The sequence below is a fragment of the Heterocephalus glaber genome, unplaced genomic scaffold, assembly GCF_053883595.1.
Source record: "Heterocephalus glaber isolate CG9 unplaced genomic scaffold, H.glaber_assembly_v1.0 deba00000621, whole genome shotgun sequence".
Classification (NCBI taxonomy): domain Eukaryota; kingdom Metazoa; phylum Chordata; class Mammalia; order Rodentia; family Bathyergidae; genus Heterocephalus; species Heterocephalus glaber.
This window is the reverse complement of record NW_028258153.1, coordinates 12,312,267-12,328,033: the sequence shown is the minus strand read 5'-3', so window position 1 is coordinate 12,328,033 and position 15,767 is coordinate 12,312,267.

Sequence of the window (15,767 nt, the reverse complement as noted above, 5' to 3'; positions counted from 1 at the left end):
CATATGAAACCTCTATAAATAACATCAGTATTCTTATCTAGGACTATTTTTCTCATTTCACAAAGCCTTAAAAAACTGAGTTATTTTCCAGGATGTCAGAAAGTAGTAGATATCAGTAAATTGGGCACCACTACTCACTATTCTATTATTACATTTGTCAGTTGCTAAGACATTCCAGAATACCTTTCCCCAAAGAAACTGTGCTGCAAATACTGGCCAGATTCTTAGACTGGGCCAAAAATTGACTGAAAATTCAATATGAGACAAAACAAGAAGTGGCTGCACGGAAAGCTAAGGTAAGTACTAATCTGCATTAACAGTGAATGCTATATAACACTAAAAACTAATCAGGAACCAGAGCCCCATGTGCCAATCAGGTGGCCACATATGACAAGGAATATGTCTAGAAAAGACAAGAGAATCATAATTAGAAACCACAAATTAACTCTCTCTTCCTTTCACAACCAAGCATCAGAAAGGAGCAGTCAACCACTGGCTGATTATTCTATTTGCTGAAAAATATTTTGTATGATTACATATATACATATATATATACACACATATATATACACATACATACATATATACACGTATATATGTAACTATAATATATATATATGAAACAAGCAGTTTGGAAGTATTACAACTAGTATATATACCTAGGGCTGCAATTATTTGATCATAGGAAATGAAAATGGCTGACTTTTCAAGGAAGTGACAAACTGTTTTCTGAAGTTATTTACCATTTTACTATCCTATCAATAGTGAATAAACTCTCATTTAGTTCCCTATCCTTCCCAATACTTGTTATAGTCAAATTTCTTGGCTTTTTTCAATTTACTAGTGATGAAATGATATATAATTATGCTCATCTTCATTTTACTGATTATTGAAAAGATGGGGCACCTTTACCCCAATTTATTCCTCATTTTTTCTCATTTCCATTCATGTCACACATCTGTTTTCCTATCTGGTTGCTGTGTTTGGTGAGGCTTCTCTAAGTGTAACAGTTATTAGAGTGGCCTGTGGGATTAGTGTGTGATGGTCCGCAATGGCTGACTGCACAGGATGCCAGCGGATCCATTAGCTTCTCAGTCCAAGAAGTTGGAAGTTGCAGAACAACAGGAATCAAGGATGCAGTGCTTGTCTGAGACCAAAGGTCTGGAAGTTCCTTGGAGAGTCACTGGTGGGAGTCTGCACTGAAAGGCTGAAGAACTTCAAGTCTAACGTCCACAGGTGATGGCAACAGAAAACAACAGTCTTTCAACCATACTAGAGCTTTCACAGGAAAACTTCTTCCTTCTCTCCTTTTCATTCCATCAATAGGCTTGAAGCCACTCACACTGATTGCTGGCCTGAATATCAATCATCTCTGGAAACTCCTCACAGACATACCCAGAAATATGCTTTTCTAATCTGTTATCTCTTAATGTAGTCAAATTGTCAATAACAATTAACAGTCACTGTTGCCTGTTTTGCTGATTGATTCATAAAGGTTTTAAAAATGTGTGTGGGGGCCTGGGATTTAGCTCAGTGGTTTCGCTGCCTGCTGCCCAAGCACAAGGACCCGAGTTCGATCCCCGGTACCAAAAAATGTGTGTGTGTGTGGGTGTGATTAGTACTTTGCTAGTTTAACATGTTGTAAATTTTGTCTCCAGTTTACCTAGAGATGTTTTACTTTATCTAACTTCTGATGAAAAGAAACTCTTTAGTCCAGTGTAATTCAATTTTCTCCAAAGCTGGTACATTTTAGGACATGATATATTCTTGTATTATTTTTTTCCTAAAAGTTTTTAAAATTTCACATTTAAGCCCTTAATTTATCTGGAGTTGATTTCTAAGTTTGATGTGGTCCTCCAATCACTGTGAAATCCTTGCATTTTTTTCCCATTAAGTTTATTGGTACATTTTTGGTATAAAATACACTTACATTCATCATTGGGATCTTGTACCATTACATGAGTATCTCGATTCTTATTTTTTTCCCTTTCCCCTGCCCACCCTTCCCTATTTGCAAAGACTTTGTTTCCATTTTTTTCCTTTTCTCATATTTTTTCTTTTCCCTTCTTTCCTTTCCCCTACCCCTCCCACTTCCCCTGCACCTTTAGACCTTTTCTTCCTGTTACACAATATCAATTATACATTTTTTAAATTACAATATTAAGATCTAGGAGACATTACCACAGATTTTACAGAATTTAAAAGGATACAGAAAGCATATTTCAAAAATCTGTTTTGAAATAAATTTGACAACTTCTAAGAAGTACCTTGGAAGACAAATTAATGAAACTAACTCTGGAGGAAATATAAAATTTGAATAGCACCTATTAAAGAAAGTATATTCCTAGCTTGAAAACCTACCTATATGACAACAGCAGGCTCATATACATTTTAACTGATACAATTACAGCAGAAAAAAGAAGGGACACTTCTTCCCTCATTTTAGGAAATCAACATTGTGCTAATCCTAAAACTGGATAAAGATAATAGAAGAAAAAAGTATGAACATAGATAGAAATTTGTTTAACAAAACAAACTATTAGAAGTCAGATCTGGCAGTATGTAGAAAGTGGTTTTGTTACAGGGATGGCAGTGTTGGTTCAGCACTGGAAGATCCACCCCCAAAAGTCATCATTTTAACAGAGGAAAGGAAAAAGCCATATGATCCTGTCACTAGTTGGAGAAAAACTATTGGACCAAATTCTACAGCTGTTCATGGTAAAAGCTATCAGGAGACTAGAAGTAGAACAGAAGCTTCTCAACAAATTAAAGACATGTACTCTATACTTCCAGTGAGAATGCCTTATATGAATGGAGAAGATACAATGCTTTCTCCTTAAGGTGGGGAACAAGGGCAGACTTGCTTACTCTTTATCTGTCCATTAAACTTTGAAACCTAGGCCCCACCAAAATAGTCTGGCAATAAAATGACATAATTAGGATAGGATTGGCAAGGTAGAAGCAAAATCTTTATATGTAGATGAAATGATCATCAACAGAGAAAATACTAAGAAATCTCTAGGAGCCCCGAGAACTTGTACTTGAATTTAGCAGGATTAGAAAACACAAGGTATATATAAAAATTCAGGTCTGTGTATACATGCTATAAATGAAGAATTGGATATTGAAATTTAAAAGTTATGTAGGAGTACAAAGGACCTAGAAAAGTTAAAAAAAAAAAAACAGTGCTGGAAGACGTTTAGTACCTAATTTTAAGACTTCTTCTAAAGCTACAGTAATCAAGGCAATGTTGGTGTAAGGAAAGACATATAGATCATTTGAATAAAACAGAGAATCTAGAAATAGAACCACACATATATGGTTCACTGAGTTTTGAAAGATTATTTAACATTAGCATTTTATAGAATATAAACTCAATTCAGGAGCCAAGGAAGAGACAGTGTTTTCAGCAAACAGCACTAGAACACCTGGTATCCGTATATAAAAAATTAACCTCAACCCTTTATTTCCATACATAAAAATAACTTGAAGGGATCTATGAACCTTAATATGAAAGCATAAAAGTATAAAACTTTAAGAAGAAATTATAAGGGAAAATGTTTATGAATTCAGGGTAGGCAAGAACTACCTAGTATACAAAATACATGATGTATAAAAGAAAAAAACTGATAAACAAGATTCCATCAAAATTTAGAACTTTAAATGGCATCATTAAAATGAAAAGTAGTCCTTAAACAGACCATATTTACAATGCATAGAACCTATGAGCAGAATATATAAAGAACTCTTACAGCTCATTAAAAGACAACTCAATTAAAAAGGAGACATAAGAAGATGATAAATAGCCAGTACAGCTATACAGGAAAGGTGTGCAACTCTAGAATCAGAAAAATACTAATCAGTTCAATGACAAGACTGAATTATACACTCATTAGGGAGATGAAGTTTTAAAAGCCTTGTCATGACTTTTTCTTTTTGTTGGATCCTCCCCCTTTGCGTTTAATTTGTCATGCCCAATGGATTCATTCTGCTGGGTTTCATGGGATTATAATCCTCACTGTCTTTTCCTAGGGTATTGTCAAAAAATTTTTGGAGTGCCAGTTTGATATTCATGAAGTTTCTGAGGTGCTCTTTATCATGAAAGTATCTTATTTCTCCATCCATTTTGAAAGATAGTTTTGCAGGGTACATCAATCTGGGTTGGAGGCTGTTTTCCTTTAGGGCTTGCAATGCTTCACTCCAAGCTCTTCTTGCCTTGAGGGTTTGCATTGAGAAGTCTGCTGTGATTCTGATGGGCTTTCCTTTGTATGTGATTTGTTTCTTTTCTCTCACTGCTTGCAGAATTTTATTCTTCTGTTGGATTTCTGGAATCCTAACTATTATATGCCTATGTATAGATTTTTTTTTGATTAAAGCTAGCTGGAGTCCTATATGCCTCACTTATCTGTATGTCAAGTTCTTTTCCCCTCCTTGGGAAGTTTTCTGCCATCACTTCTGTGAAGAGTTTTTTATGTCATCTGCACTCTCTCCTGTTTCTTCATTGACTCCAATCAGTCTTATGTTATTCTTCTTTGCATTGTCTAGCAGCTGCTGGATTGATTTCTCATGTTCCCTTACACTTTTAAAGCAATTTTTCTTTTCCTCCTCATTAATTGCAGTCTTATCTTCTTTATGTGAAATTCTATCCTCACATTGTTTCATTCTGCTGCACAGACTTTCGATGGAGTTTTTAATCTCCTGGAAATCTGTTTGCATCTGTTTTATGGATTCCATTTGTTTCCTATGTTGGGATTCCATCATGTTCCTCAGATCCTCTATTTTTTAATCTGTGTCCTCTCTAGATTTATTAATCATGTCTTGCACCATGAGTACAATCTTTGCTGTTATCTGAGTAATTATTTCTGAATTCATTTTTCCCAGATCCTCTTTTGTTGCCAGTTCAGAGAGTCCAGGTGGCTGAGTATCAGATTGTTCTATCTCATTTCCCTTTGGGGTTGCTGTAGGTGATCTGGAAGCCTGTTTTTGAGGCTTGTTTACATGTCTTCTCATTTCCATGGGGGGGGGGTACTTCTGGCGACTGCGTGCCTCACCTTTTCTGCCCTAGGAGCTTGGGATGGCAGCAGGGGAGCTTCCTTCCAGGTTCTGGGACTGGCTCAGCTTCCCTGCCCTAGGAGCTTGGGATGGCGGCAAGGGAGCTTCCCTCTGGGTTCTGGGACCAGCTCACCTTCTCTGCCCTAGGAGCTTGGGATGGCAGTAGGGGAGCCTCCTTCCAGGTTCTGGGCTTAGTTTGCTTTTCTTGTTGCTGAGAGAAAATACCCAACACCCACAAGTTAAGGAAGGATAGGTTTTTTTTAGCTTACAGTTTGTAGAGGTTTCAGTTCATAGTTGGCTGGCTCCAAGGCAGGGTGGCATGGCAGAGGGCCATCTCAAAGGAGAAGACAAGCAGCAGCAGCAGCAATAAGTAACAAGTGACCAATCCTTGCATTTTTAATTGCACTGCAGTTCTCCTTAAAAAATTGCTCAGGTTCAGGTCATGCATAAGCTTTATGTTGCCAAATCCAATGCATAATTTTTTATTTCTGATTATTTTGTGCAGCATTTCAAAATCTCTGCCACCCTATTCCTGAAACTATGACATTGCTTTTTTCATTTTCCTTCTACCTTTTCTTCTGATTTTTTTAGACTTCTTTGCTTTCTCCCCTGTCCTCTTAAATATGATCTAGAGTTCCATCATCAACCATTCCTCTTTCATCTCTTTAGTCCTTCCTACACCCATTCTTTAAGCAGATAGCTATCGTCTCATGACTCATACATCCATTAACTCAAACTCAGGTATCTATCCACAATACTAGATTCCTTAAGCCAAACAACTACTTTATCTTGTTCTTGTCAGTTCCTAAAAGCATTAAAAGAGAATATTTCTTCCATGCCCCCCTCCCAAAATCTGCTCCTCCTACTTCATGATGCAGCCCAGAGATTGGCATCACCCTGTATCTGGTCAAAAAAAAATCAAAACCAGGAAGCCATCCTGCACTTCTCTTGCCATTGCTCTCTTTCATCCCCTGAGTCTAATCAGCCTTCTAGTCCTACAGATTCTTGCACCTAGTACCTCTCATATGTGCATATTTTCCACGTTCTCTGCTGGTGCCTTAATTCAAAGACTGCACCTTTTACCCTTGAGTTCTTGCAGTAGTATTTTACATTGTCCTCCTGGAGCTAGACTAGTCCTCCAGAGTGCATCATCTGTCAGAGACATGATCTTCATAACATGGAAACCCAATCTTGAGGCAGAAAAGAAGATCCCTGTCCTCATAAATACAGTATTTCTACACTCCTCAGTCCTCACACTGCCCTACCCCACAATACCAGGCCAACCACTCTACTCAGATGGTCACCAATCCAACTCCAGTAACCACTGCAGAAACTTGTGATGAGATGCTGCCCTTGGATTAAGAGGGAATGCTATGCCCACCAGAACTTCTTTTGCCAGTTCATAACTCACCTAACTGCCACCATAGTATTGATTCTCACTTCAGACTTCTCTCCATTTGTCTCAAATTATTTGGACTCCCCTTCTAGCCCTTCATCTCTGATCTCTGAGTTTCACTTTCCAAAATTAAAAAATTCTGAAAATTCTAAATGCTTCACTAGGCAGTATCTATAGTTCCTGATTTGAACTGAAATCCGAGTCACACTGCAGCTATATCATCAACCATCTCAGGTCATGGTGTTCCTCCACCCCCACCCCCCCCATATCTACTATAGGTCTACATCATCCTTACTCCTCACTATCACTTCCAGGGTATAAATATTCAACCTTTATGTAAAACACCCTGCTCCTCTGAGGTCCATATCATTCTGTTGTGTGAACAGAATTCCTATTCACAGATTTCCTATTCCTTTCCCCATTCATTTGGCAATTTCAATATCTGATACATATCATTCCTGAAAACAACCTTTAAAAAGTATTTTGAATCCAACAAATGAAACTCAGACTTTCTTGCCCCTCATGTATGACAATTCTCTGGCATGCTGCACACAATCTTCCAGAGTTCTACAGTAGGATTGACCCTCTGTTGTGCAAAGAGGTAACCTGGTCATCAATGCACTGGGTATCAGGCTTCTAACTTTCCCAATCTTTCTTATCTACTCTTTTCTGTCACCTTCCAAATAAACTACCTTCACTCAGATTTTTGGCTCAGCGTCTACTTCTGGAGAATACAGCCAAAGACAGTATGGAACATTATTTCAGATCCTCAAATATTCCCTGCTTTGTTTCCTCTTCTGGCACATTCTCCTCATTCCATCTATCTAAGCCTCCCAGGTTCTTCTAGCTAAGTCCTATCTTCTTAGCTTTAGCATAAAGATTCCCCCCTTAGGAAGCCTGACCCTAACCTAGAATGAATTTGATTCTGGAAGAATGTGCTGTCATATGTCAGGACCACATTTTAGTACTGCTTGTCTTTACATCCCAGTGGGTTCTAAGCATTAAGAAGACAGTGATGACGTCTGTCTTTTTCACAACACATAACAAGTATCTAGCACAGGGCTTCCTAGAGAGTAGGAATCTAACATATATTTGTTGAATAAAGTCACCTATAAACTAAACATTATGATTACTTGCCTGTACCTCAGTTTAGAACAGAAAATGACGTGGCCTTCTCTTCTCCAGCTATTTTCTTAGACAGACCTTTCTCTCTAGGGAGTGAAGTTACAGCTCCTGAACATATCATACTCAGTCATATTGCCAGGGCTGTGTCCATTTGTTTCTTTGGCTCTTACAGCATTCCCTTCCTTTCTGCCCAGTTTATTCTTAATTACCTCACCGATTTCAGTTAAAAGTTAACCATCCCTGCAAAGCCTTCTCTAAAGTCTCAGTGATATTTAGAAGTAAGCACTACAACTTAGGTACTTTTCTCAGTGCTTCATAGTTAATTGCTTTCTTGTTTTGCAGAATTAGATACTGATAATGGGGGGGGTTGCAACAACTTCTGATATGTGTTGTTCCTTATAACAATTACTAAGTACTGTTGCTAGCAGGTGTTAACAGTTTGATATGTAACTATACTTGTTAACAGCAAGGGCTTGGGCATCTAGTTGACTGGGTTCAAATACTTGCCCAGGTTCTTTTTTTTTTTTTTTGGTACTGGGGATTGAACTTGGGTCCTTGCGCTTGCGCAGCAGGTGGTGGAACCACTGAGCTAAATCCCCGGCCCAAATCAATATAATTTTTGTTTGGGTTTTTTTTTTTTTGGTACTGGGGATCGAACTCAGGACCTTTGCGAGGCCGGCGGCAGAACCACTGAGCTAAATCCCTGGCCCCAATATAATTTTTAAATGCCTCAGTTTCCACATTTTAAAAATTGGGCTGATATAAGTAACTCCAAGGACTTTAGTGAATGTTAAATGAATTAACATGTGTAATGCACTTAAAACAAGATGTATTAAATGTCTGCTATAATAAAAATTAGTTTAATCATTCCACTAGGCAAAAGCAGGTTAAATGAATATGTCGGAAAGTATATTTTAACTCATTATAAAATTATTTTCAAACAGGTCATATTATCCAGAGAAATTAGCTATCTATCTCACAATAGTAAACACTACACCAGAAGAAGTTAAACCATTCAATCAACCAGTGACCACCTATTCTGGAATACAGTGGAAATGTATTTTTTAATAATTCTAAAACATCCTGATTTTCTGACTCTCCTAGCACCACATGTGACAGCATGTTCCAATTTGTACATAACAGCTCTATTTAGGAACCTCAAATCCCTCGTACCTTTAAGCTTTCTTCTCCCTATCAGAAGTAGGAAACTAAATATTGATACAAGTAGGAGAAACAGAACATTTATGTTTAACTCTGTGTTTAATGTCTCCTTCAACTAGATAACACCAACTATTTGGCTGAAGAAGATACTACAATGTCTGCTAGAACCCTAACAGTTAAGACGCAGGCACCAACTTTCCCTCTATTAACCTGATTCCTTAGATGAGACTCCTCTTAGGCTTCACAGTCTAAAATAACACATAATAGAAAGTTATGAAATTGCTACTTAGACTATGATGTGCACAAAAGGATGATGGAGAAAAATAAAAAACATACAAGACATTGTAAGCAAGTTCTAAATTCTCATTTACCTGATGAGATCTTGCCTGCCCCATAAAGGAAAACTAAACATAATTCCCTAAGGGCCACTTCTGAGATTTGTTCTGGAAACGAGTATTTTTCCCAGTTTTCCATGTTGCACAGCACCCTCCAACACACCACCCTCTTCCCCAGCTAATAGTGCAGCTAACCATGAACAATGAACACACAGGAAACCTCTGTAGAAACTATCTCTATTTTTTCCTGACAAAAATGATTAGATTACACTTTGTTTCACCAGTATACACTCCTTCCAGCAGTGTTTTGGGTTGCATAAATCCAAGATTTAGAAAAAGAAATTGATACAGAAATGAATTATTCAAGCAGAAGGGTCACTTTGAAAGCTTTCTGATGACATTAAAGCAAGAACTAGAATTCAACAATGAAGTTTTCTTTAAAAAATTGTAGATCGTCTTGCATTTTTCTTGACCATTCTTTAAACAGAAACTGCATAGAAAAGGAAAACCTCAATTACCACAAAACTGGCCTCTCCAAAATAATCATTGAAATAAGTTGTAGCTTTAAAATGATAACTTATTAACTGAACATATTTTCAAAATTTTTCATATTTCCCTCTCCTTTGTCATATCCAAATTACAATTTTCTACTTACAAAACATTATTTAGGATTTCAGTTTGGAAATGCTAAACAGTATTACTGCCCTCTTGGAAAACTTCCCTAAAATTTCCAAGTAAGGGAGCCAATTAGACCACTGAAGACACAGAGGTCAGATGAGGATCTGAAGTGACCCCGCTGACAGCCAGCACCAGTTGTGAAACATAGCAAGGAGGCCACTTGGACATTTCAGTGCAGCCACCTAAATGAGCCAAGGCAAAGCTTCAGAGGAACCACTGAAGGGAACCATGATAAATAATAAATTAGTTTTGTTTTAACCCTAAAAAGCCCTAAAGTTCTGGGGTACTTTGTTACACACCTGTAAATAACTGGTTCATCTTATGTGAAAGCCCCATTTCCTCTACTTTATTCTGGTTTTCTGGTATACCTGGAGTAATTATTTATGTTTCTCACCTCTCCAGTTCTAGAGAAAGTGAGAACATAAGAGCCTAGACCTGAACTGATTCATACTTTTTAAAACTTTTACTGGCTTACCTTATGCCACTATGGTGTCCTGCATTTAGTGTTTTAAATCTTGAAAGTGAGTCATTAAGTCATTAGAAAAGTCTTAATGTGGTTATTAAGAAACAAATTCTTACCTTCCAAACTTTTTTTACCTCTAATTTTATTCATAATGCAGGACAATGGATGCTCATGGACAACTAGCAAACTACCTGATGTGAAAAAGAGGTTCAGCGTTTTTTGACAGTGAGCCCCAGTCTATTGTTTTCATCTAATGATAGCCCTGTGGTCTGTTCTCATCTTTCAGTCCCTTACCTGGGAACAAGAAGCAATTCTGGCAAAATGCCTTTGCAGCTTTTTAGAAATAATAAAATTTTAACGTGGCCATAAGTACAACCAATGAAATATTAGGTCCACAGTATTATTTTAAATATATTCTCCATTCTCCAATAGTCAGAGGGTGTTCAAAAAGGAAGAGATAAGGGATTATATCTAAGATTAAGTGACAATTTTGTGATGGGTTTGTTCTATCCATCTTGAAACTGCTGCAGAACAAAACAGTCAAAGATTTTGTAAGACTGGAAGTGCCGTTTTGTTATAGTTGATTCAAAAAAGAAAGATAACTGTGGTCTAGTGGTTTCCCCACATATTTCAGTGTCAGCAATTATGAGTTGTAATCTCATCCAACTGTCTTTCTGGCTGACTCAGATTACTTTAAAAATTACCTAACTCTCTATCTGTCTCATTTTTCCTACCTATAAAATGGAAAAAAATGACCTTATTGTACAACATTTCTTAAAATTTTAACTGATGTTTATAAATACCCTGGAAACGCATGCTGTCATGATCCTAAATGTACACACACATTTTAAAAACATGTACACACACACACACACACACACACACAGTTTTTAAACTCTCAAATTCCTGTTACTTCATTCAAGATGTTAGAGAAAGAAGTTAAGATGGGAGCAGGGATGCCTGTGATTTTTCTTTTCCCAATTTAAAGATAGCTTACTCCTCGTTCCACAGGATGGAGAAATATTTGTTGTCAGCTCCTGTACTGAGCAGAGTTTTAAACTCCAGAGGTTAGTGGCAGCATCTCAGAGAGATTCTCTGAGATTTTCAAAGCTCCATTTTCTTTTAATTAGCTCCCTCTCTGCCTCAGGCAACAAGTTAAGGGATTCAATATGTTAGCAGGAGTACAGACTGTGTAGGTATCAGGAGCTACAGTAGGTTGGGACTTGTCAGACCCTAGACTGAGGTTCCAGAAAGTAAACATCAATGGTCCAAGATCATTTAGAAAGATTTCAACCATAAGCAGCTCACCAGATCCGAGAGACTAACCATGGCACCTAGGCTGGAATTCCGTAACTTTTAGCCACCCAATATCTTCCTGTAAGTGACTGAAGCTCCAGGGCTGCAAACCTAGCCAGACACTGCTTAAAAGTTAACATCACACTTGAGAGAAGCCACATGTGTAAATTCAGCTGAGGTGTTAAAACACTCGTGGAGGGTGCTCAGTCCCATACATGGCTGCTTCCTCTACTCTGATTACTTCTCCTGTCAATAACAGGGTTTCCCTCTCTGTACCTAGAAGATATTTGAGTTTGATGTTTGAGCTACATTTTTACTGTGGTACATTAATTTAACTCATGTCCTTATGACTTGTTTATTGAAAACATGAGCCATGCCCTGAAGACTGACAAGAGCTTTGCCCAAGAAGGCACAGTATTGTTTTCCAGAGTCCCAGTCTCTAGTGAATAGTTTCTACAGCTTTACATGTTAGGATGATTGCTCTGGAGCAAACTATACAAAGTCAAGGGCAGAATATTTGGAATGCTTTGTGAGCATTCATTATGTATGCAGAGAATGGTACTCCAAAATTCCTTTCTAAAGAAAATCAGATTAAGTGACATGGAAAAAAATGAAAAAGACAAAGCCTTAGTAATAAATCAGTCAGTAGTGAGGATTAAGTGACAGTAAATACCATTAGGCCTGGTTCTGTTTGAAGCTTCAAGTTATATGACCCTCAGAGTTTGTCTAAAAGAATCACAAGGTATCTGAAAAGCTGAGAAACATAAGTAAACATTTTTAAATTGTATGCTAATCACATTTGCAATATAATATGCTGAAAATATTTTTTGGCATAGTGTCCTAACTTTTAAACAATATGTTTATTTTTTAATCTGGAAAAGTACAATGAATATACAAATGAGTATTGAAAAAATCTGCAAATACAGGGAAACAGTATTTGTACACACTGTATTTTTTCAAATAATACATGGATGCAAGGCTTTAAATTTCAAAATATTTCACCTAAAACATGTCTGAAAGTGAAGAAGAAACATACTGAACAAATTATTTACAAATATAACCAACATACTATTTGACAAGAATTCCAGGCATCTTTAGACATCCTGATTAATCATAAATATCCAATGTTGCCCCTACCAAAAACAAAAGAAAGGACTTAACTACAGGCAATCTACTGTTTTCACAAACCTGAGGAGGAAAGTTGTGTGTATGAAGAGAAAGGAAAGTGGGATTATAGGAGGATGAGATAGTAACGAAGAAAGCAAAAAGCTACTATGTGGAGCTCGAGAGAGAAATCTGGGGACAAGAATTCTGTTCATGATATGGGAATTTTGGTTTTATCAGAAGTCCTTGTGGACACAACAACACACTCCTCAAGGCCTGGCTAACTACCTCCCCTTGTTTTAAATCCTTGCTCTTAGAAAAATGTTTGTGATTGCAAATTTCTGCTTTCCAGGTACAGTTATGTATCTCAAGTCTGTGAAAGGGAATACTTTTGTTGTACTTTAGGCCTGACATTCAAATGGGATTTGTACCTTTCAGCTCTTGTTCTGGTTTTGATTTTCCTTCCTAATGTGTATGAGACCAAAAGGAAGCACAGTTTATATGTGGGTCTTATTACAGAGCCTCATTAATTGTAGTCCAGAGATAACATATTAAATATGTAAGTCCTCCTGCATGTACCCTTTTCCTTCCCTTCTCTCCTACACATTAGGTATTTCTTAAACACTAGAGGAAGAGTGTGTGGGCAGTATCCAGAGTTAATCTTTTATGCAAGAAAAGTTAGTTAGGCCAAGTCAAAGGCTTCTCTGACCATTTTTAGCCACCTGATGGCTATTTCTGAGCACTGAAATCCCACATCAGGTCTGTCCTGGGGTTCTCTGTAACACAAGAAACATCCCAACCTCTAAAGCTTCACTTACCTGATTGACATCAATCGGTCCTCTCCTTTTTTTTTGATATGAACAATGAAGGACCAATTGCCATGATTAGAAATCTACTGATCCTTTACCTTTGAACTACTATTACTTTTCTGTTGTTTTTCAACCTTTATTTTTCTCCAATACATGTCACAAATATTCTCAACAATGAGATAAATAAACGTACCCAGAAGATAAGCACTTGCTAAGGTCATGATATCCAATACTACATGGATAGTAAATCAAGCAGGCCTGTCCATGTTGGTGATACATTAATCCAGATCCATTGTGACTTATATCAGACGTCACTGTACTTGTGACTGTGAGTAGCAGCATCACCCTGCATTCCTCTGTGTGGTAATAACAGAACAGCATTTTTAGATCTGCAAATCTGAGGCTCTGATTCCACAATCTCATGAATTCACATGCAGCAAACTCATTTTTTTCTTTTGATGTCTGAAGTCCTGGTTTTGCTTTTCCAAATTTTATCATTACAATGCCATATGTCTCTGAGCACTTTTAGAATAAGATTTGGACCAAAGCTTTAAAAGGATAAGCACATCACTCATATCTCATGTTTTTCCAAAGCAATGAAATGGACTTAAAATATTGAAGTAAACAGAACAATTTGAGAGAGACTTTGCTTCAATAGATGGAAATCTAATAGTTTTTCATAATCACATTTCTATCTTATTTATTTTTCCTTTAAATTAGTGGGTACATCTGACAGCCCTAGAAAGAGAAGCGTTAATAGCAGTGTCAAGGGCCAAGGATTGAACAAGCTTTCCCGCATCACCCCTGTGTCTCAACTAGGGATGAACCAAATGTCTAATTTTAGTTTTTGGCTCAATATCAAGCACCTGGAAATGGCATGCAGCCAGAGATGCACACAAAGCTAAACAGTGGGTGAGCAAGTACATCTGTCTCCTCTTGTTTTCCCCTTCTCAGCTATTAGGTAAATAAGGTAGTTATTAGGTAAATAAGGTAGTTATTAAATGATGACTTACGCAAAGCCTACAATTTTAGTGTTCACATTTCATCTCACCAACATTTATCAGGCTGCGCAGCAAGTAACATTTTGATAATATTTGTATGAAAACCAGTTTGACTCCCTACTCAACACTCTTTGAAGAAAGATCTCAACCTGTTTTCTTCTTAGACCAGAATGTATAGATCAAGCATGTCAGGTATTTGATTTGTTGAAATGGAAAATTCCAAAGTGATAAATTTTCAACTGCTGGTTTCTGCATGAGCACATTCTTGCACACACGTACATGTCATAGTAGTCAGGACTCCTGACTCCATTTCTTCACCCACAGAAACCACATTTCCTCTTACTCCTTCTCACTTCACCAATCCACAGGCCCTTTAACTGCCCCTGAAATACGGAGTTATTTCCCGACATCTCTACAACATAACAGAAAGCTTTCATGGTCTCATACAACCCAACTTATAACCACATGCACGCCTCTTTTGACCAAGAAAATCACTCATCTCTTTAGTGTGTCCAATTCAAGATTCTTTGCAATAGACCATGGTACATGGAACTTGAAGGCTAAATCCTGATGCTGCAGATTTCAAGGGAAGCAGGCACACACACAACAACAATCTGAAGCTGGACATGGCTGTGCATCCCCATAATTCCAGATACCTGGTGGCTGAGACAGGAGAACTGCAAGTTCCAGGCCAGCATGAGCAAGTCAGTGAGACCCTATCTCAAAATTAAAAAGTGAAAATGGCTGGAGTAATAAAGCACCTCCAGGTTCAATCCCAGGATGGGGAGGGGTAATGAGAGCAATGCCACATTTTATCTAATGCTTTATCTTTATGAGTATATAGTTTGTTTACTTACTCTTAAAGACTAAATTTTGTTTGCTCTCTGGAAGAAATGTGGCTATTTCTTTATAGTCTGAGAAATGTTGTATATGAACATAAATTAAAATAATTTAGTAATGTAATTAGGAGTTCAGAAATTACATATATCCCTAGTGAATCCTACACAAATATATGAAGTAGCAATAAGTAATTCTGATTATTATGAATAGGAACCTTGCAGTTTTAAGGTGCTCTTTCATACAGCATTGCCTCTGATGTATCTTTTCAAGTCCTGTAGCACTCACCTATACTACTCCAGACACCAAAGTGACCACCTGATCTGTTAGGGTTCTGGTAAGCATCCCACTAGTGCAGCTTGATATCCTTCCCCCCAAAACGCCACCTCTCACTTCCCACTTGGGGCATTTCTGTTGACACTTCAACTTGGAGACTTAGACGCAACCAACTCTCCTGTAATATATGGGTGCTGACTTCCCCCAGAGTGTGGGGGGAGCCAGCACCCTACA